The sequence below is a fragment of the Crocodylus siamensis genome, chromosome 1, assembly GCF_052110815.1.
Source record: "Crocodylus siamensis isolate JL-2025a chromosome 1, ASM5211081v1, whole genome shotgun sequence".
NCBI classification, from domain to species: Eukaryota; Metazoa; Chordata; order Crocodylia; family Crocodylidae; genus Crocodylus; species Crocodylus siamensis.
This window is the reverse complement of record NC_143395.1, coordinates 178969210-178989790: the sequence shown is the minus strand read 5'-3', so window position 1 is coordinate 178989790 and position 20581 is coordinate 178969210. Positions and strand designations below refer to the sequence as shown.

At 39.4% G+C, this 20581-nt stretch overlaps 1 long non-coding RNA gene across 1 annotated transcript in view; it reads right to left on the bottom strand.

Moving 5' to 3' along the window:
• The window catches only part of LOC149873708 (uncharacterized), a 725387-nt gene that overhangs the window by 183357 nt on the left and 521449 nt on the right, over positions 1-20581 (bottom strand). The window contains exons 5-7 of the long non-coding RNA XR_016442736.1: positions 12474-12606; positions 6923-7111; positions 3122-3272 (exon numbers count right to left, since the gene is read on the bottom strand). This is a non-coding gene — a long non-coding RNA (uncharacterized LOC149873708). The remainder of the gene's footprint in view (positions 1-3121; positions 3273-6922; positions 7112-12473; positions 12607-20581) is intronic.

Genomic DNA, 20581 nt, shown 5'->3' with positions numbered 1-20581 from the left:
ATATTAATCTGCAGCAGGTTGGAAAATGAGAATTTCAATTCTGCTATTATCATTGGGGTGAGGTGGGGGGTTGTGGCTGTTCTTGTAGATGTTTTGGAATTTTTCCTCCCTGCAATGTAGGAGATACACTCTGTTCAGTTTGCATATACCCATATTATAAAACTGCCTGTGGGCTTTTCTTCTCTTTTTTGTTGTTTTGTTTGGTTTTTAAAGAAAAGGATATAACACAGATGAAGATGACCATGGTTCTCATGCAACATTCAATTTTATACAGGTAGATGCTGAAGTGGTTTTATCGCATTACTTAAAAACACAGCATGAATTACCAAAGAAAAACTACGGTACTGTAAAACAGGCTTCAAAAGTGATAAGCCCAGTTTCTTCATTTTATCAGCTGTGTACAACATGCACTTGTATGAAGGGCCAGGCACCTATCCTGATTTGTGATTTAAACAAAGACAGCACAAATAGGATACTAAAAATAAAAAAATCCATTGTTATAAAAAAACCCAAACAAACACACATTTCTGCAGGTCCCTTCAGTTGATTATTTTTTCAATTAGTCTGAAAATTATTGACAGATTTTAATTACAGTCACATGTGCTGTGTTATATTTTTGCTCCCCTGGTTTTGCTGATGAAGTCTAGTGAGCCAGAGAATTAGGATGCTCAGGAGAAACTGGTTTATTTTTTATATTATGTATGCAAACGAACGGGTATCTGTCACCAGTCTGTGAGCCTGGAGAGGTCAATAAACAGGAGAAAACATACTGTTTTCTCTTATAGTTTTATTATACAACTTACAGGTTTGATTCTTTCAAGATAATGCAATGGAATGAACTGCATGTGAATGGAAAAAATAGTTCCTTATAATTTTGAAATTACATTAATAGTCATTCACCTTTACCTAAGAGGTTATGAGTTCAAATGTCAGCTCTATGGAATATTTTCCATAATTTGTTTTCCATTGTGTACATTCTATTTTCTGTTTGCTATTACATATTGAACTATTCAGGCTATTGGAAATTAAATGCTTATTTGACTAACAATGCTTACCTGTGAATTAATGGTATAAAACATGGAGCCTTTCTAAAAGGCTGTCACTCAGTTATATTTCTGGAGATACTACTGAGACAAGATTCAAGGTCTTTCAAAGACCACTAACATTTCCAGTTTAGGGGAGAAAAATACTATTTACTTTATATTTTTAACAATCCTATATAATTGTATAAAATATTGAAATGAAATAGCGCTGGCTCTCGTCACACTTGTGAATTACAACTGCACCATGAACCAGTGTGGTGTATTACACTGGCAGGACCCAGAATAAGGTGGTTTGTAGTTTTGTTGTTTGTTTGTTTGTTTAAAAAAACAAACCCTAATATGTGACACAAAATGCTGATTGAAGCCATCAGGTTTGAGACCAGAAAATACATCTGGTGTCTAATCTGCATAAACACGTAAGTACGGTCAGTTTCATCACTGCAGTAATATTCTGATTTGCAGGCAGGATCATTAGAAACGCCACACTGATAATATCCTCTACCTCCCCCTGCCAGCATGCCATAAGGCAATGAGGTTGTAACAAGGGTGACTCCTCAGTTCTATTGGTCTGTCTACCCTGTCTGTGTTACTTGAACCCTTATTTTCCTTAAGGGGGTCGTTCAGCTGTCCTAATGCGTATACAATGATAATACAGTCACATGCATAATAAAAAGAGCTGTAAAATTATATTCTGCTTAGTAATAATGCTAGGCGATGCTATGCTGGAGTGATTGGCAACTGTTGATCCAATTATATAACTAGTTGCTTCTTAAAATTCAGGGATAGGAGATGGATGTAAAATATGCTATAAAGTGAAAAAGAGCTGGACAGGAAATAAGGCAGGTTGAATTTTTTAGTGCTTTGATCAAATTAGAACCAGGTTGATGAAAGGAAATGCCTTGGGTTCTCTGCTTGAAGTTTTGTGTTGTACAAAAGACTCTTGAAATGATCAATTTTTCACATGTCAGTTAGTCAGTGTAAAATGCGCTAGGTTTCTATCTGTGAAGAAGTGACAGTTTCTACAGTTGATCTCTCAAACTTCTGGACCCCATGGGATGTAAATTTTGGCAGTCGCCTAGGAATTCAAGAGGAGGAGGAAAGGAGAACATCACAGAAATCAACGGGAGAGCTCCAAGGTAGAACTCAGTTCTTCATACCAACTCCTTCACTGAGACTGAGGGATGGCAGTGTTAGAAAGGAGTACAGGGGTTGTTTGGTGAATCCCTCCTCCCTAACCCCCTCTAAACTCATTTCACTACTTTGTTTTCTTAGGTGCCTTATACAATTAAGCCAAGAACTTTTCTGCACCAGCTTCAACCCCCCCACCCCCATTTTATCATTCTGCCCCACCTTCCAAAGCAGCTACTATCCATGGCTACTTTCCTATCAAGTCAGAGACATTCATTCTGCAAAGAGCAAGGACTGATGCAGCTTCTCCTCTTTAATAACAGGTCTAAACAAGAAGGGATATGGAGAGCCACAGAAGTGGTGGGTTCTGCTGTCCGTGCATTGCCCCATGACCAAGGAACAGCGTATCTCAATAACTATGTCTGCCTGAAACACTGATCTGGTGTTCTTTTAAAACAGTATTTTATCCAGTGCTATACAAAACCGTGTTGGAAATCTGCCTTCTCACAGTAAAATTGATTCCAGAAGAAACTACAGGGGTATAGGTTGTAGCTGGGTAAGTCTAGGGACACAGGCAGACAATTGTGGAGCATTGCCTCTGATTCAATACAGTGCATGTTAGTATCTCTAATATAAGGATACAGAAGGATACAGAAAAAAGATTTTGGAAATGTCCTGAGCACACTAAATACAGAATTAGAAATGTAAATATCTAGATCTGAAAACAAGGGTGTCATAAAGGTTCCAGCAACTTTGACTGTAATGGCGTGCTCTGGAGATAACTCCCAAAAGTCTAGATGTTAAAATAATTTGCTCTTTCATTTACCAACAAGTATAGTAACCGCATAGGAACAACTTTTGCTTTGGCATCACCAGTAATGACCACAGAAAATACTGTTTCTAGAGATGATACTATGGAACTGGGAGCACTGACAAACTGGAGCACTAACCTTCATCTCAATCTTCCATTCCAATATGGTATGGAATTGCATCAAACCGCAGAAGGTTTTACTACTGGATGCAGAATATTTGAATAGCTGCCCATTTCTACACGAAAACAGCTCTTTTGAAGTTGATTCATGTCCCCCAGTAACAGAAACACTGCACAGGATTAAAGTGACAAGACATCACTGCGTAAATTCACTAAAATAATAAATAACCAACCATTATAGGAACGATTTTTTTTTTGAGTTCCAAGATTGGAATTACAGCAATACCTGCACAATTCATATATAAGACACTCTTACAGACTCTAGTGGTAGGTATTCACTAGCGCACATTCTAATAAGGTGTAATTTGACAATACATTGGAGGTCCTCCTTCAAGTTCTATTACCTGTGAAAGATACAGTTTTCTGTGCCAGGTTGGTTGCTCAGCAGTAGCATTTTGCTCTGTCGCCAGAAAAGCAAAGATCTGGCAACAGAGATGAATGCTAGCATGCTGGGCCAGCAGAGATTAGTGTGCATGAAGGAGATGGCACCACTCAGGAAGAAAGGCACCATCCGTAGCACCCCCTACTGTCTGACTGAAGAGACATCTTTATGAGCTATTTAAACAGACAGCAGCTTTAAAAGATTATTGGCCCACAGAATTAAAAAAAAACAGAAGGGAACTACTTTCTAGTAATAGATACAGGATATGGAATTGAGTTTTATGAAATCCAGTAACAATATTGATGCAGTGGCACTGGGGCTGCATATTTTGCTGTTAATTTTGTCTTTGAAAAGAGTGCTTGCAGCAAAATAACATTGATGAAGTAACCTCCAAATGGTTAATATTCTGTAGAGTCACATGCCCTTCCCTCTCTTAAGCAGAGATACTATATAATTTTGCAGTGAGGCACAATTGATTCATACCAAGTTAAACACACACACACACACACACACACACACACACACACACAGATTTCCCTGGGTCAGCAATAGCACTTTGTACATGTACTTGTTGCTGGAGATCCAGGGAGCCCAAACCCAAGAGCAAAATGCTATTGCTCTCCCAACTGCATTTGGTGCTCTCTATGGAAACGTGAGAAAGAAAAGAAAAAAAAGCTAGAAAATATAAAGTATTCTCCATAATATTTGTGTTTTCTTTCTTTTACTTCTTTTTTTCTCCTTTTCTCTCTTTTTTAGTTAGATCACACTTAATGTGACTCCACGACATCAGTGCAGCAGAAGAAATTAAAACTGTATTCTTCCAAATGTGTTCTTAACATTCTATTTTTACAGAGCTGCTAAGGGCTATTCTGCATTCCCACAACTGCTGCAAACATAACATATTGTTTTGCAATAAAAATTAGCTATAAAAGTGTGAAAAATGCCAGAGACCCAAATGTGAGAAACAAGAGAGGGGGTATGGCTTTAGCATCCTTTTAGTGGACATTTTATTTATTTTTCAAATGGAGCAGACACATTTATAGCTACTGTATTTCAATTATCTCTAATTTCACACATTTTATGCAAATTCTAAACATTTTAATTGCAAATGAGAAGAGAACTTATTTTTAAAAGTGGAGCAACACAGCATTTCAGATTGTTCTCAATTTTAATTCCAAATTTATCTACATCGCTGTTAAAAACTTTTAAAGCCTCATTTACACTGTGACTTAAAATTAGGTGCTATTTAAAAAAAATCATCATACCAATTAGTTTTATTTCCAAAATCTTTTTTCCACCTTTTAAAATGTATCTCTAATTTCCTACATAGGTAAGTTTATGAAGTTAAAGTAATACAATGTAATTAAATAGTATCATCCATAACTGAAGAATGCTTTGTCCCATATGGTTTTTTCTACTTGGTTACATGACTTTAGTAACCTAGAACATGGGTTATTCGATAAATTCTTACTTAGCTATCTTTCAGAAGTATGCTAAATAAAATAAACTACAGCTTAGCTGTAGGCTTCATGACACTACTAGTTACATACTAGAGACTCTGACTCTGACCTTTTTCCAAGTGATAGTTTTCATTGGTTCATTGTACAGAACAGTATATTAAGTATACAGCCTTCAAAACCATATAAAATATTGGTAATAAAACAAAGACTAGACAAAGTCAGGTTGAGTTTCAAACAATATTTGAATAAGCTAGGCCAAACTATAGATTTGGTTGTGGAATTGCATGCATGGAATTGCATGGCATGATTAAAGTTTATGGTTAAGGGTGGTTTCAAGACATGCAAATGTTCCATTTCCTGTTCTTCTAGGACTTTGGTCAAGTCATTTGGGGTTAAATTCAGATCCTCTTTCTCATGCTGAATGATACCTTTCTCCAAGAATTGCCCCACTAGAGTTAACAGAAATCCTCCTGCAATATTCAGCTACCTAGCCAAATTAGTATTTCTGGTGCACAATGTCCTACTTTCAGAAGGGCAGTGCGAAAATAAATTTCTGATTGTAAGTTCCGTAGGCATTACAGGAATCAATGCCATGCAAGTGCTGAGGTAATAAGAACTTGTCCATCATTTGATAGGTTGCATCCCAAACCACGTAACATAGTCTGGTTTCAGATGAGTTTTGCTTTGAATTCTTGGCTACATTTGAAACCCTTATTGACCTGCCAATAAGATTGAAAACAAGTCCCCTGCAAATGGAACTGGTGGGTTTTGTGACTTCTTTGCCCTCAGTTCAGCAAAATGTTTTACATATACACACCATTTTAAGCCCGCGAGTAGGACCATTGATTTATATGGGATTACTCACATGCTTAAAGTCATGTGTGAGTTTATATACTTTACTGAAGTGGGGCCTCTAGGGTTGACTGCTGAGAATACAGTATAAAGATGATGAAAAGTTCAAACTCTTGTCCTAATGTGTACAATAATTTTGCTACAAATGGAAACTTGTTAAATTTATCCCCTAAAATGCTTTTTATGTTTTTCCAGTTTCTCTTTCTCTCCCTCTCTCTTTCTTTGGTAATTTATTTAAACGTCTAGCAGAAATATTCAAAAGAATGAAACACATAACTTTAGTCAAGGTGTCTGTATTTCAAACCAAACATCATCAGACCAGCGAGTACCCCCGTTAATATTCTTTTTATTTGATTAGGGTAATCTGCTGATGTGCTGTCTTAGTCTTTATCTGCTACCTTTTAACCAATCAATATTTTTAGGGTTATAGGTTTTTCGAAGGCAGGTGATAATTTTGGAGATAAACTCTCTAGGCACTGCTGACATTGTATAGTTGCATATTTAATATCTTTTCAGAGGATTCAGAACTCTGGCAATGAAAGAACCTATCCAGAAAAAAAAAAAAACATTAAACCTTAAATTTTCAAAGCTGTGTGCAGGGATTTGGCCACCTGACTCCTATTAATGTCAATGAAAATTTAGGGATAAGAAAGGTAATGTCTTTTCTCTCAGATCATTCCCTCTTTGAAAAGAGCCAGAGAACAGGAGAAAAGGAAATGAAAAGCAACTTTGGTCCATAGATTGAGACTAGTAGGGCCTGTTGAACAGAGAGGGAGTGTACAGAAGCAGAATATTCACTCACTAAAATTAGTGTCTCTGTCCATACCAAAGTAGGAAAGCCTGAGAAGTGCAGAGAAGAAAAAAATAGGTTTGGTGTTTTTAAAATGTCATTAAAATATATATTTTTTAATTTTGCTTCACTGAAATTATCTGCTTGCTTGCGTATTAATTTTGCAACAAATAGAATTAGTTGTCAGACCTCTGTTTATGGCCTAATTACCTTTTGCAGGGGAAAAGAAAGGGTGAGGGGGGAGAGTCAAAGAAACAATAAAGAACAGTTTCTTACCTTATAACAACAGGGGTTCTTTATGATGGGTTGTCCACGTGCTTAGTATGGAGGCACCCCATGTAACTGAGATCAGATTCCTTCGGCCAGCCATACTCGTTGTATCGGCACACTCATCCCCTAGGTGGCATTGTGACTCCCTTCCATCTGAGGGCAACGTCCTCTCACATCCTTTGCTGATGCAGAATCCTAAAGAAGTAGTAGGAAAGAAGAGTAGGACATAGATCCCCTGTAACAACATTACTCAAAGAGAGTTACTGTAGGGGAAGTAACTGTTCTTTCTTCTTTGATGAATTCCAGCCTTAGTGAAGAGCAAACAGAATTCTGTTTGCTGGGAGATCGGTATGAGAGACCTACTTAAACAGGGACAGGAAGAAAAACCTTTCAAAACATATTGTAAACACGTGGGTCGAGCTTCATGTATCTGCTCTACAAATTTCAGCAGAGCTTAGCTAAATGCTTGTGAAATGAGCTCCTGTGTGGCTGGGCACATCTAACCAGGCTCACTTGCAGCATATTGTTTTCAGGATATTGCCTGACCCTTTACTCCATCCAGCAAAGGGCACAAAAACTGTGTGTATGTTTCTGAATGGTTTTGATCTGTTAAGGCAATATAACACCCTGAACTACATCAAGTGTATGAAATTTAGCTTTCCCCAGGGATGAGTGAAGCTTGAGGAAGAACACTGGGAGATTAATAAATTGGTTTACATAGAAATTTGAAACCCCTTTGGGCAGGAACTTGGAATGAAGGCTGAGAATAATCCAGTACTCATGAAGCACCATGTAAAAGGCAGTAGCTTCAAGAACCTGAATCTCCTCTACCCTTCAAGCTGATGTAATGGCTAGCAAAAAGGAAGTCTTCAGCGATAAGTGATACAGGAAATAGGATGCTAGGGGCTCAAAGTGGGGGACCCTTCCCTGCTAGGATTACACAGAAGTCCCAGGAGGGATGGGGCTCCTCATATGGGGTAAAAATATCATTAAGGAAATCATTCAATTTATCACCTGCAAAATAAGAGAATCCAGCATGGTCCTGGATAGGGAAAATGATGTCTGTATCTAGATGGGACCGTGAGGAACTAACAGAAATTCCAGATTGTCTCAGGGCTACACAACAGTCTAGTGATGCTGAAATGGGTGATTTCAAGTGAGATCGCTGATGTCACATGCCCAAATAGAGAATACTTTCCACATAGCTTTACAGGTCAGTCTAGCTGAGTCTTTACTGCCTTTAAGCAGATTATCCTGCTCTTGATCTGAATAGGCTGTCAGAGATAATGACGCTGGGCCTGAGTATAGGATCTGACTGTTGCTCTATGAGACTGGCAGGCACAGAAGCCAACGTGAGCAGGGGCTATTTTGAAAAGTTCAACACATCTGAGTCCTGCTAATGCCTGGCTGAAGCCAGGGTTATCCTAAGCATTGTGCCAGCATCCTTCCTCAGTTTTCTTAGGATACCTGGTAAAATGGGGATTTAGAGGGGACAACATATATATATATATATATATATATATATATATATATATGTGTATATAGGCCTGGTTCCCTTGAGGAATAGCCCCTGCTCACTTTGGCTTCTGTGCCTGCCAGTCTCATAGAACAACAGTCATATCCTATACTCAGGTCCAGCATCATTACCTCTGGTAATGGGAGACAACATATATATGTGGAGAAAGATCTCAGTTGCCTGTTTCCCAGGGGAACCAGGCCTTGTCCTGTTCAAAGATCAGTTTCTGGTATGTTTCTGGTTCAAAGATCAGTTTCTCCTCAGGAGGCTACATCCTCCCTGCTTCCCAACATGGTGCCAATGGAGTGGACCAGGGATGTGTAGGAGATAAGTCTGTATCTTGGAGGAAATGACAAGCAGTATAACCACTAAAGGGATGTAGATACACTTCCTGCTGTGTTAGGGTACTCTCTCATCCTTTCTATGTAGATGGAGGAGATGGTATGTATGCCTTGGATGTTTCAACAGGTCATTCAGTGTGAGATGTTACTAAGGTACTAAGTGCTGAGAGTGGTGAAGAGCTGGTTTCAGAAGGAAGGCAGCCAGGATTTAGCCAATATCAAAGGCATTCCTTTCAAAGCTGATATCTGGGTACCAGAGGAACTCAGTTTAGGTCACTGCTGCATTTTGAGACTCTTTTGTCTCACTTCTAAGGGTCCCAGTGAGGAAGACTTTTTTTTTTCCAGCTCATTCCTGGAGTAATGCTCCTTCTAGTCCTGCCGGAAGAAGTCCCAGTTCTCAGAATGGAACCATATGTCCAAGAGAGAGGAGGGGGAGTTCTGAACCTTAGCTGTTGTCTAGTTCTCTTTGCTCACATAGGCTTTCCTGGAGCACCTCAGCAAACAAAAGTTAGACAGTCATCTCTACCTCTCTGCGTCCACTTGGAAAAAGGCCATTGGATTTAGCAATGAACAAGATCATGCTTTTCACTTGAACAATGAAAGTGCATAAAGTGCATATCTTTGAAGCATCAGAAGAAGAACATGCCTCAAACCCCAGTGTTTTAGTTTCTGCTAACAACTTGAAGCCTGGTGAATTGGGGGAGGGACAGGGAAATGATGAGGTCATACTAGTTATTAAATAAAAAATAGTGAAGCAAAATGGTTTTTCTTCTTTTTTCTTTTTTTAAATCTGTTTTTTAAAGCCAAAAAGCAAACTAGAAGTTAGCTATCTGCAATCAGTTAAGCAGTAACATGAGTTGCACAGGGTCAAAGAGCAGTAGGTGGACACCATGTGACAGTAAAAAAGAAGCAAGGGAAGTTTGGGCAGAGAGGATACTAATATGCTACCAGGTCCTGAGGTGCTTGTGGGAAAGAGATTTTGAAAGATACTGAAGGGCAGAAGCATCTAGGTTGACACACTGATGGCCAAAACAATCCAGTCTTATGAAATACATGGGTTACACACACATCAAGACAGGAAACTTTGTGTGCAACTGCTCAAAGAACAATTTATGTTACACAAACTACCATGCATAATGTTAATACAGTTGGAAGGGAAGGGGGCAGGGAGAATTTGGGAGAATAATTTGGGAGAATTTTTAATAGAGTGCCAGGAACTTTACATTTCCCAAAGTAATAAGGCATTTTTGAGGCTTGAGTTTGATTTATCGTGTTATTAAAGTAAGGCTGGTGGGAGACAGGGCGAAGGGCCTTTGAAAGACATTTCTGTCTCTACCTTTTCTTACTCTACTAGTATCCAGAAAGTTGACAGCATAACATTCTAGTAGCAACAGCTTTGGAAATGTCTTACAAAAGAAAAGTAAGAGGTGAGAGGATATAAGGAAGTGTGGCTTAGGGCCAAGAACAGACAAAACCTGGAGTGGCCAATTTATATATTCATAGATTTTAAGGGAAAAAGGGATCATTAGATCATCAAATTTGGCTTCTTGCATACTACATACCATGGAATTTGACTATATAACAAACTGCATAGCTAAGGCTTGTATATCATGCTCATTACTATAATACCAGAGCATTTCTTCTCCAATACAATAGATATGATGTCATTGGGGTTCAAAGTAGAAAGGGGAGAAGAGAGAATCAGATCTTTGGAGCCAAAAAGTGAGTTTAGGACTAAAAGATTCTGGAGGTGCAGCTGAACCTCAATGCAGCAATATACATTAGCAGCCAGACACATGCAATATAGAGTTCCCTTATTGTGGCGTTTCTGCTGAATTCATTCGATATTCATTAGTCAGACCAGTCTTGTATCTGGATCGGAACCTGGCAGATTATGTAGGACCTGCATGAATCTTGAACTTCTGTCAGAGGCAGAAACTATTTTCATTAAGTAGCACTCCCCACCATGAATGTGACGACCCTCAAATTCCAGTTTCCTAGACAATTCAGGCAGTAGCAGCAGGATAGTGCAGTAGCCTGGGGTTGGAGGTAGGGACTGTCCCATCCCCTACACATCTCTTGCTTGCTCCCCCTGGCATTCTCAACCCCTCCATAGGATCTGGAGAAAGAGGAAGCATGCTTCCACAGCCCATATGGACTTTACCTTCAGTGTAGGGAGAGAAGAAGCTAGTTACAGTCTGGCCTTACGTGCATATCACCCATATGCATTTGAGACTAAGACAGCTCTGTCTGGCAAACTGAAAGGCACAAAGCCAGGAGAAGATAAGCTAATCTGAGCTCAGGTGGAAGTTACCCTTTGTGGTTTTCCTTGCCTGGAACACTGCCAAGAGCTCTATGCAGCTGTTTTATATTATGTAGGAATATATATTCATTTCAGAAGACATAAACTTACCTTTTAGTTAGAAAAATCGTATTACCGCAGAGTGATTCAAATATCATTTGACATGTAGTATTTGTAAACTTACTGTAGTATCCCAGTGTATTTATATATTTATATTGTTTATATAAAACTGAGATCTCTGAAGCCCGTGAAAAGTTAATACATGACAAATATAGACTAGCCCTGTGCATTATTGTCCTAAACTGGTAGACCTTTATTTCCCACTAATCTCAATTTCTTTATGATACATTTTAAGGATTTAGCTCTATTTGCTTATATACTCCCTCCCCACCCTTCACTAACTGTTCACCAGTATAGAGAAGACTGCCACCAAGTCTCCTGATCAGTTAGTGTGGGAAGGCAGCCCAACAGAAGCATTATAAAAGAAAGCTAGCCATTCACTCAGTGTTATGGAGAACAGATATAGGCTGCTACCAATGCCATCTCTTTTAATCTCCCAGTATTTGTTCTCTCCCTTGCTATCAGCACAAGTTCTGCTGGTGTCAGTTCTCTCTCCCCAAGTACATGCTTGATGTAGAATACTGTCCTTTTCTATGGCTTTCACCTGTTTGGGGCAGGAACAGTAAAAATCAAACTTTGAATATGTGACCAGGTACTAACAAAGAAAACATTCACAAATGTTAAAGCAAATGCACACATTTACAGGAAAAGACAGTGAGAGAGGCTTTTTGCTTTATATTTTAAACAATTTTGCTTAAAAAAAGATAAACTACTTTGTCTCTTTTTCCTCCTCACTTTGAATTCTAGAGGCAGCCAAATGTTAACAGAAAATGGTAAGTATTCCTACATGGCTAAGGAAACAGTGACACTCACTTTGCAAATTTGCCCCAATCTCTCTCTCTTGTGCTCTCTCCCTCTCTCCTCCGTCTCCCCCTCTTTTTCTCTTTCTCTCTATCAAATGAACCTGAAACTGAAAATAAAATCCCAGGAAGGGTTAGATGTGGATAAACCATGGGGGGAGAGAGGGGGAGGGAGAACACTTGAAAAGGCTTACCAAAACTCATAAACACTCATGCCAGCGTGTTTCATTCAGCTCTAGGACAGACAAAAAGAAGAAAGAAAGAGATGGTAGGAAAGGAAAAAGTAACTCTCTTGAAAGGACATGATAATTCATAGAGCATAATGCATTATTGCAGGAGGATTTCCAAAGATAACACTATTTGCCTTTTGCCATTTGTTTAAAAAAGAAGCTCCTCGGTGAAAAAGAAGAGGTTTAATTTCTGACTATAAGCAGCTTGCCCCTTGTTTGCAGAGGAACGTAGCGAATGGAACACTTACAATCTCTGAAGCACTGAACCTTCCTTCTAGTCTGATTTCTTCATACCCTCTTGTCTGCTGTATGTTTTCAAGGCAATGTTTGCTACAGAGACAAGATGGTGCCACTGTTTCTTGTTCCATTGTCATTGCCAACCTAATAAAAGGGCGAGAGAAAGAGAGAGAGAAATAATTCTATCTTGGAACTCAGAAAACTATCACATTAAAGTGATAAACTCATTGAATACATAATTGCAAAATCATGTCTCAAGGTTCTGGCTTTCAGATACAAGAGTGGCCCCAGTGCAAATCTGGAAGGATGCTGCACGTGTATATTGTACACGTGAAAATGTTCAATGCCATTTCAGGTTCAGCAAACTGTGTTTATTAGTGTATAAAGGAACTTTAGATTTTTAGTCCTTAAATGGTAATAAAAGTCATGCAGTGTTTATTAACAGGCTGTATAATATGGTTTATTCAAATTAAAACAAAATAGGCCATTACAGTTACAATGAGGTAAATATAAACTCACTTTAGTTGATGTGCTTGTTCTTACGCTGATGAACCAACATGACTATTGGCCTAATTGCTAAGTCTTCATTTAGCATACTTACTTTATTTCTTTTATCTCCAGTTCAGGTGACAAGACAACCCAATTCTTTTAATGGAACGTACTCAGATTACATTTATGGGAACTGAACGAAGTCATGCTGGTCTTACTGTCAAGACTGCAAACTGTCCAGCAAGTTCTTTCTTGTCTGATTTGATGTTATTTCCCTTTTCTGCTTCCACTAGATCTTTCTTACTTCTACTTGAAAAGTTACCCTGTCTTTTCATTAAATACAAGAATCTACTTAACAATAGCCATTCTCTCAAATTTATCTCTGCCTTGTGTTAAGATACTTCAGCTTTGTAGAATTCAGTTTAATTTTGCTATATTCATTAGCTCACTTGCTTCTCTAACTCTTCTAATTTTTAAGGGGGCTTTGGTTTATAATAAGGCTGCATATTTCTTCATTTGCTACCTATTTATTTAATTATGCCATTTCTATGCCACTAAGCCACTACCTGGTTTTAAAAGTGTGCTTTAATGTGCAGTAGCCTATTTTACTGAGCATTAAAGCATCACTTTAAAAAATGTGCAATTGTGCCAATGTGCAGTAAACAGGCTACTGCGCATTAAGTATCACTTAAGAAATGTGTGCTTTTGGTACTGCACATTCATTTACTACGTCAGGGTGCCTATACACAGGACCCAAGGGTGCTCTGATGCACTGAAATTTCAGTGTATCGGAGCAGACTCAATTAATTAAGGCTGCTAGAGCATGGCAATTGCTGCGGTCCAACAGCCTCCTGCATCTCGTGTGTCAGCGTCCCTGAACTTAAAAAGGGCGATGGAGCACCCCCTCCACCATTTTTAAACATAGGGAAGCTGGTACATAAGACATGGCAGCACTTTAATTAGAACAGCTCACAGAGCCGCTCTAATTAAAGCACCACCCCTCCACCCCTGGAGCTTGTGTTAAAATGACCTCATATTGGAGGTACTAAATTTAATGCATGTTAGAAAAAGCACATTAATACATGTTAGACACACCCAATGGGTATTATCTCCTATACTTAATCATAGAATCACCAGATGTCCCAGTTTTAGGGCACTATCTAACCTGTCCTCCCACAAAACACACATAATGTAATTTTTTGGTTGCTGGTCTCTGCTGACTGCATGAGTGGTAAGAGCACTGACATAGAGCATATCAAATGACAAGGGAATAAAAGAAAGAAGTGGAGGTGCCCAAACAAAAATTGTTAAAGGAGATCCAGATGCCCATCCTTCAAATTATGTCAGTCAGAGTTAAATTAGTTCCATGGAACAGTGTTTGGATATTTAATATGGGATGGAAAGACCAATTTTAAAACTGGGCCTTATTGCCACCATCAGTTTTTGCCACATAATCTTCCATTTACACTGTAGTTCAGTGTCCTTTACCCCTGTGAATATGCTACTAGATTAAAAAAAGCATCGTGCACATTAAATACCATGCATTCAGTTACATAAAATACACCATTCCAAGGCAGAGGATGTACAGGATGCAGAAGATGCACAATTCCCTTTCCCATTCCTTTCTATCCACTACAATTCTGATAGAAATATAGTGTCATTTTGCCAGCTCCCTCAGATATACTTACAGCTTCTAGCAGGCAAAATCAAAGAGAAGGCAAAAATGCAATAAAAGTTGCCTATATTTTGTGATGGGAATTACAATCACTTTCTAGTTGAATACATAAAACTAATACCTGACAGACAGGTCCTGGTACTGCAGATTGGGCATGCCCCACATCTGCTTACTCCATTTTCCCCTCCTTATTCACACAATATACCAGATGCATGACAGAAGCACCCATCCCTGCCTCACAGACATGGCCTCCGCCATTATAAAACAGAGAGAAACATTCGTCAGGCCAGGAATGCTTCTTAGTTGCAACAAGGGTGTCTGACTTTTCTACTTCACCACCTTCTCCCTCCTCAGTATTTAGAGAAACATAACAGAATAAAGTTTCCCCCTATAATACAGATAATATATGGCGAGCTAATAAAAAGCACGGCATGTTCTAGAGCTCAAAAATCTTCAAGCCCCATGTACCTAAACATATTAAAAGGCTAAACTTCAAATAGTAAGTGGATCTTGAAAAAAAAAGAAGCAGCCAGGCTTAAAAAGCCAAATACTTGTAAGAAATAATATATTATTAGCTAAGGGGATGAACTGACAAGGTGGTGCAACTCTAATCTCTTCCCACCAACAGCAAAAACATATAAATCACCAGCACAACATTCTTTTTTTAGTATGTTCTGGGTTTGCTGCTACACTACAGATTCAGTACACAATACGTTGCTACACTGCTAATCTACCAGCATGATTAAGCTATATATCAGTGGCATGGTCATTTATATGCTGCAATTTTATCTTGTGAAAATATAATTTCCCAGAGTCTTTAAAGAATATTTTGGGTCAGATACAAATTAAGGATGTAGAAAATTAGCCAGCTAACTGAACTGACTCCAAATCTTTTCTTGTGGGTTGGGGTTAGGCCCATTGCTCAGAAACCTACAAGGTAAGTAGTAGGGGTGTGCAAAGCAGGCCATATTCGATTCAGTTTCAGATTCAGCCCGATTTGGGAGACAATGATTCGATTAATTGATTCAGATCACTGTACCGATTCAATTCGACTGAATCCGAATCTAAAGATTCGATGCTCATTCAGAGAATCAGCAGTTTGACAATAGATACAGCTTTAAATGTTTTTTCTACATACCTCAAGGTACTAGGCATGGCTTGTGAATGTTGAAATGGTGGGGTGGATGGAGCATCCCACAGGAGCGCGGGGGGGGCGGGGGAGGACACATGCTCAGCAGCAGACCTGGAAGTGGACCAGAAATACTTCTGGTCCACTTCCAGGTCTGCCACAGAGCATGTGGGGGACTCCCCCCATGTCCCCCTGGCTCAGTAATCAGCTGTGGGGGGACCCTGGGTGCCCCCCCAGGCCCAGGAGGCACCAGTTGCTGAGTGGGGGGGAGGGTCCCCTGTGTACTCTATGGTGGACCCGGAAGTGCTGGGACCACCCCCCCCCCACGCTCCTGTAGGGCGCTCAATCCGCCCCACCATCTCAGCATTCACAAGCCACCTGGTACCTTGAGGTATGTAGAACAAACATTTAAAGCTGTGTCTATGTCCAAATCATTGAATCTCTCTGAATCTCTCCAAATCAATTCAGAGGGTTCCAGTTAGAATGGGAGAGATTAAAGGGGCTCCTGATTCAATTTGGATTGCAGAATTGGGCCGAATCTCTTCCGAATTGAATCAGCGACCAAAGCTGCTAGTAAGTAGTTTAGCTATGGTAGTCCCTCAACAGGGTCTGACATCAATCTGGGTGTCAATTCTGCATGTAGACCACACTGGAACCTGCTAGATCACTGGAGTGCATCAGTGGGACATCTCACTCAAGATACCCAGTGATTCACGTATTTAAAAATCAAATGACATGTATACACCTGGACACAAGTTTAAACAACAAGCTACACAAAACATAGCTATAGAGCAGGATGTCAGACACTGTGCACTTCAATTAAATTAACCTAATCAGCAAATATTTTAAAATATATCTATTTTTTTCCATCTGTCACACTTGTGCCCCCAGCCTACTCCCAAAAGTACTACCAGATGGAGGGTCTTAGCTGTGTGCTTGAAACATAGACAGATTGAGGCAATTTTAGACCAACTTAAAGAACAAGTTCCAAAGCCAGAACCTTCAGTCTTCTGACAGCTCCTTAGTCTCTATATCAAGTAGGCTCAACCTCAAAAATCTCCTTTGAAGTTAGCGGCAAAACTTGCAGCAATGGGGCCTAAAGATCAGCTGGGGAAAGGCCAATATTTCTCATATGGACAGGTCTCAAACCACACACGGATGCAAGAAGGTCGACATCTCAGCAAAGCTAATTAGATGAGACACAGTGCCTCACTAACTATACTGGTGTGCTTCTTCTTCTGGAGCCAATACATCTAGAGCTATATCAGGGCTCCCTACATGGTGGGATCTTGTGCTGCAGACAGGGTTTTACCAAGACCTTAAAATCATCCTAGAAATCAATTCAGTTCTTTTCCAAGCTCACAACAAGACATACTACTTAGAAGAGTGAACTGTTTTTAAGGAGTCAAGTATTAAGACCACATATGATCCTGTAAAGTAAACTGAAGCAGCAACAAAGAACAAAGGAATGCATGGATTTAGCATAACTATGATTTTTAGTGTGAACAACAGTTTGGCATTCTTCTGTGATAGGTCCAGGATGAATAAATACAATATCCTGTTTTAATAGCACAGAAGCTGGACAGATTCCCTCCCCATTCCCATCCCAACCCTCCCCCTTCCACTCCCCCCACACCCCTGGTAATTATTTTTAGCATGGTTTTATATAAGCACTCACTTCCTTGCCTGCATAAGCCTGAATTTATGTGATCATATACTGATAGGTCAAGAGGTAGATGCTACTATTTAACTTGTTCACATTACAGCTTAAGTTTGAAGGTGTTTCACAGCCAATGTATGCAGCAGGCTTTTCTAATTTGTTTTGTAAGTCATTCTATGGTTTTCCCAGATGAGATAGCAAAGAACCATTTTAACTCAAAAAACAACTACAACTGCAAAGTTATAATAGGAAAAAAATTAAGAGGGTATTTTATTAGCAGCAAAACAACAGATTTAGAAAATGTAATTACTTTTCATACTAGTCATTTTGGCACTGGAAAATTTATGATGTATTAGTGATCAGAAACAATGGTGCCCTCTGTTTTTTCTAAAATGATTTGTTATTGGACATCAGCTGAAAAGACCACACTGGTATGGCTAAGACTCATAACCCAAGCCAAATACACACACATATGAGAACTTCTACCCAAGTGTGAAACTAGTATTAAGAGATTAAGAAAAAGTTCAGCTAGCAGAAACATTGAGTTAGTGGAGAACAGAAAAAATTCTCTTGAACTGTTTCATCTTCAAAATGTGAGTTTTCTTCAATACATTTGATTGAAGAAAATCCAAAAATAAAACTTTGGGAACTTTAAAAATGTTAAATGCATTTCTTTTGGAAACTGTTTCCCATCTTTCATTATAACGCTTTTGCAATGTAAATAAGGTGAATTTAAAAAGCACTTTTCTTTAACATTTCTACCTTATTCAAAAAGGATGTGGAGAAACTTGAGAGATTCCAGAGGAGAGCCACGCACATGATCAGAGGTCAGGAAAACAGACCTTACAATGATAGGCTGAGAGACATGGGACTCTTTAGCCTGGAAAAGCGTAGGCTCAGGGGCGATCTGATGGCCACCTGTAAGTTTATCAGGGGTGACCACCAGTACCTGGGGGAACGTTTATTCACCAGAGCGTCCCAAGGGATGACGAGGTCGAACGGTCACAAACTCCTGCAAGACCGTTTCAAGCTGGACATAAGGAAGAATTTCTTTACTGTCCAAGCCCCCAAGGTCTGGAACAGTCTGCCATCAGAGGTGGTTCAAGCACCTACATTGAACACCTTCAAGAGTAAATTGGATGCTTATCTTGCTGGGATCCTATGACCCCAGCTGACTTCCTGCCCTTTGGGCAGGGGGCTGGACTCGATGATCTCCCAAGGTCCCTTCCAGCCCTGATGTCTATGAAATCTTTTTAAAAAGTGGACAGATTTATTTCCTGTGGAATGAGTGGGGAAGCACAAATGCATACAAGTTCAATTCTCTATCGTCTCAGTGATGGTAACGTACCCTGGGTCATGATGGAGACATTTCTGTTGGCTGGATTACTGTTGGCCCCATGTTACAAGCTTCCAGAGGCGTATGCCCCAACCCTTCTTGCTCTTCTCAAGCTTCTCCTTAGAGCTCTCTTTCACTGTTGGCCCATTACTCTTTTTCTTCTCTCTCCCTCCTACTACCTCACCCTCTTCATAGTTACCACTTCCTTTCTCACCTCAGCCTGGATCCTTCATTCTCAATATCTGAGAAAGGGGAAGAGGAATGCACCAATTCTGAGAGTTGGCTGAACTGTAGCTGGCTACCACCCTGCCTGTGTAAAGCCAGTAGGTGGAACAGTGAAGAACTGCAGCAAAAGCAGAGAGGCAAGGGCTGGAAACTGCAAGAAAGAGAACTGCTACTACTAGCTAAAGGCAAGAATGGCTGTAAAAGACCACACTTTCTCCAGCCCACCTATTTGAGATACAATGATTGCAATCTTTTCCGTCCTGAACCCTTTCTCTAGGCAGACTCACTCAGCAGGGCAACTTTCTAGTGGAACCCAAAGATAGGATAACCACCTCTCTTCTTCTAGATCAGATTTAATTAATTTAAAATTCAGAAATGATCATCTGTAAATTCCAGAACAAGAAGATAAAAAGTGGGGGGAAAAAACCCCCTGTGTGTTCTTATTTATCTTAAAAGAGGCAGAGGAGATAGAAGAACAAAACTGCTTATGCCTGTAAAATGAAAGCAAAGATTTTTCCCTTTGCCCTCTACAGAGGATTCTCGTATTTTTCTAAATTGTTCTGTATTTCTGCAGCTTCATCTGATATTTCTGAAATATGAAGTTTATATTTTCTAGGTGGGGAACACTGCCAAGGTTGTTAATTTCAGGCAGATGTAATGTTGTTTCTACTGTGTTGTGAAATGGCTCCTTAAAAACAAGTTAAAAGGATAAAAAACAACAACAACAAATATTCACCAACCCATATGGTCAATAATTGCTGTTTAATAGTCCTCCTATTACAAACCTAAAAAGCAGCAGCCAGAATTACCAGTAGAGTATTAATAAACAGGAATGAGTTAATAGTGCATAAAGACCTTCTAGTGGAACAGTGGGGGAGTTGAATATTCTTTTCTTAAGTCAGCTGTAAGTAATTACTACATGGTGTGCTTCTGACTATTACCATAACAGAGCAATTGGACGTGAAGAATGGATAATAGTATGGACATGGAGGTATTTTTAGAATATCAGCAGTGAGGCAGGTAAATGCCCTCCTCTAACACAAACCTTTAAATAAGTTTAGAAGACAGTTTGGGGGGAGGGGGGTGTTTGTCCTAAAGACATCTAGCTGGCTCCAATTTTGAACAGATCCATCTAATAAATTATTTAAAATAACTTCATGAAGACATGCCTGTGATATATAAATACCAAAAAATGACCCAAAAAAAAAATCCCATGCAGACATGGAAGCATCCAGCTGGTGCTACTGTAACTACATAATCACAGGTTCCTTTTCTGTTTCTTTTAAAGTAGTGCCTTCATCTGTTTGAATGCAGAGTGTGCTTCACTAGCTTCTATTGGCTGCTCAGGTGAAAACTAAAATATTCAAATAGGAACTGCAACTGTGATTGCGGGAGTTGTGGTTTTTCTAAAATTGAGTTAGTCATCCTCAGTGATTTAATGATGCATATCATTTATTTTAAAATATTATTATAGGAGCATTCACTGAGATGCAGCTTCTTGTTCACAGGACTGTCCATTATGTTATGCAGCAGGGCTTTTCATGTATGACTACAGGCTGAGATATTGTCTATCGACACAACATATGCTCTCAGATAAAAACAGCT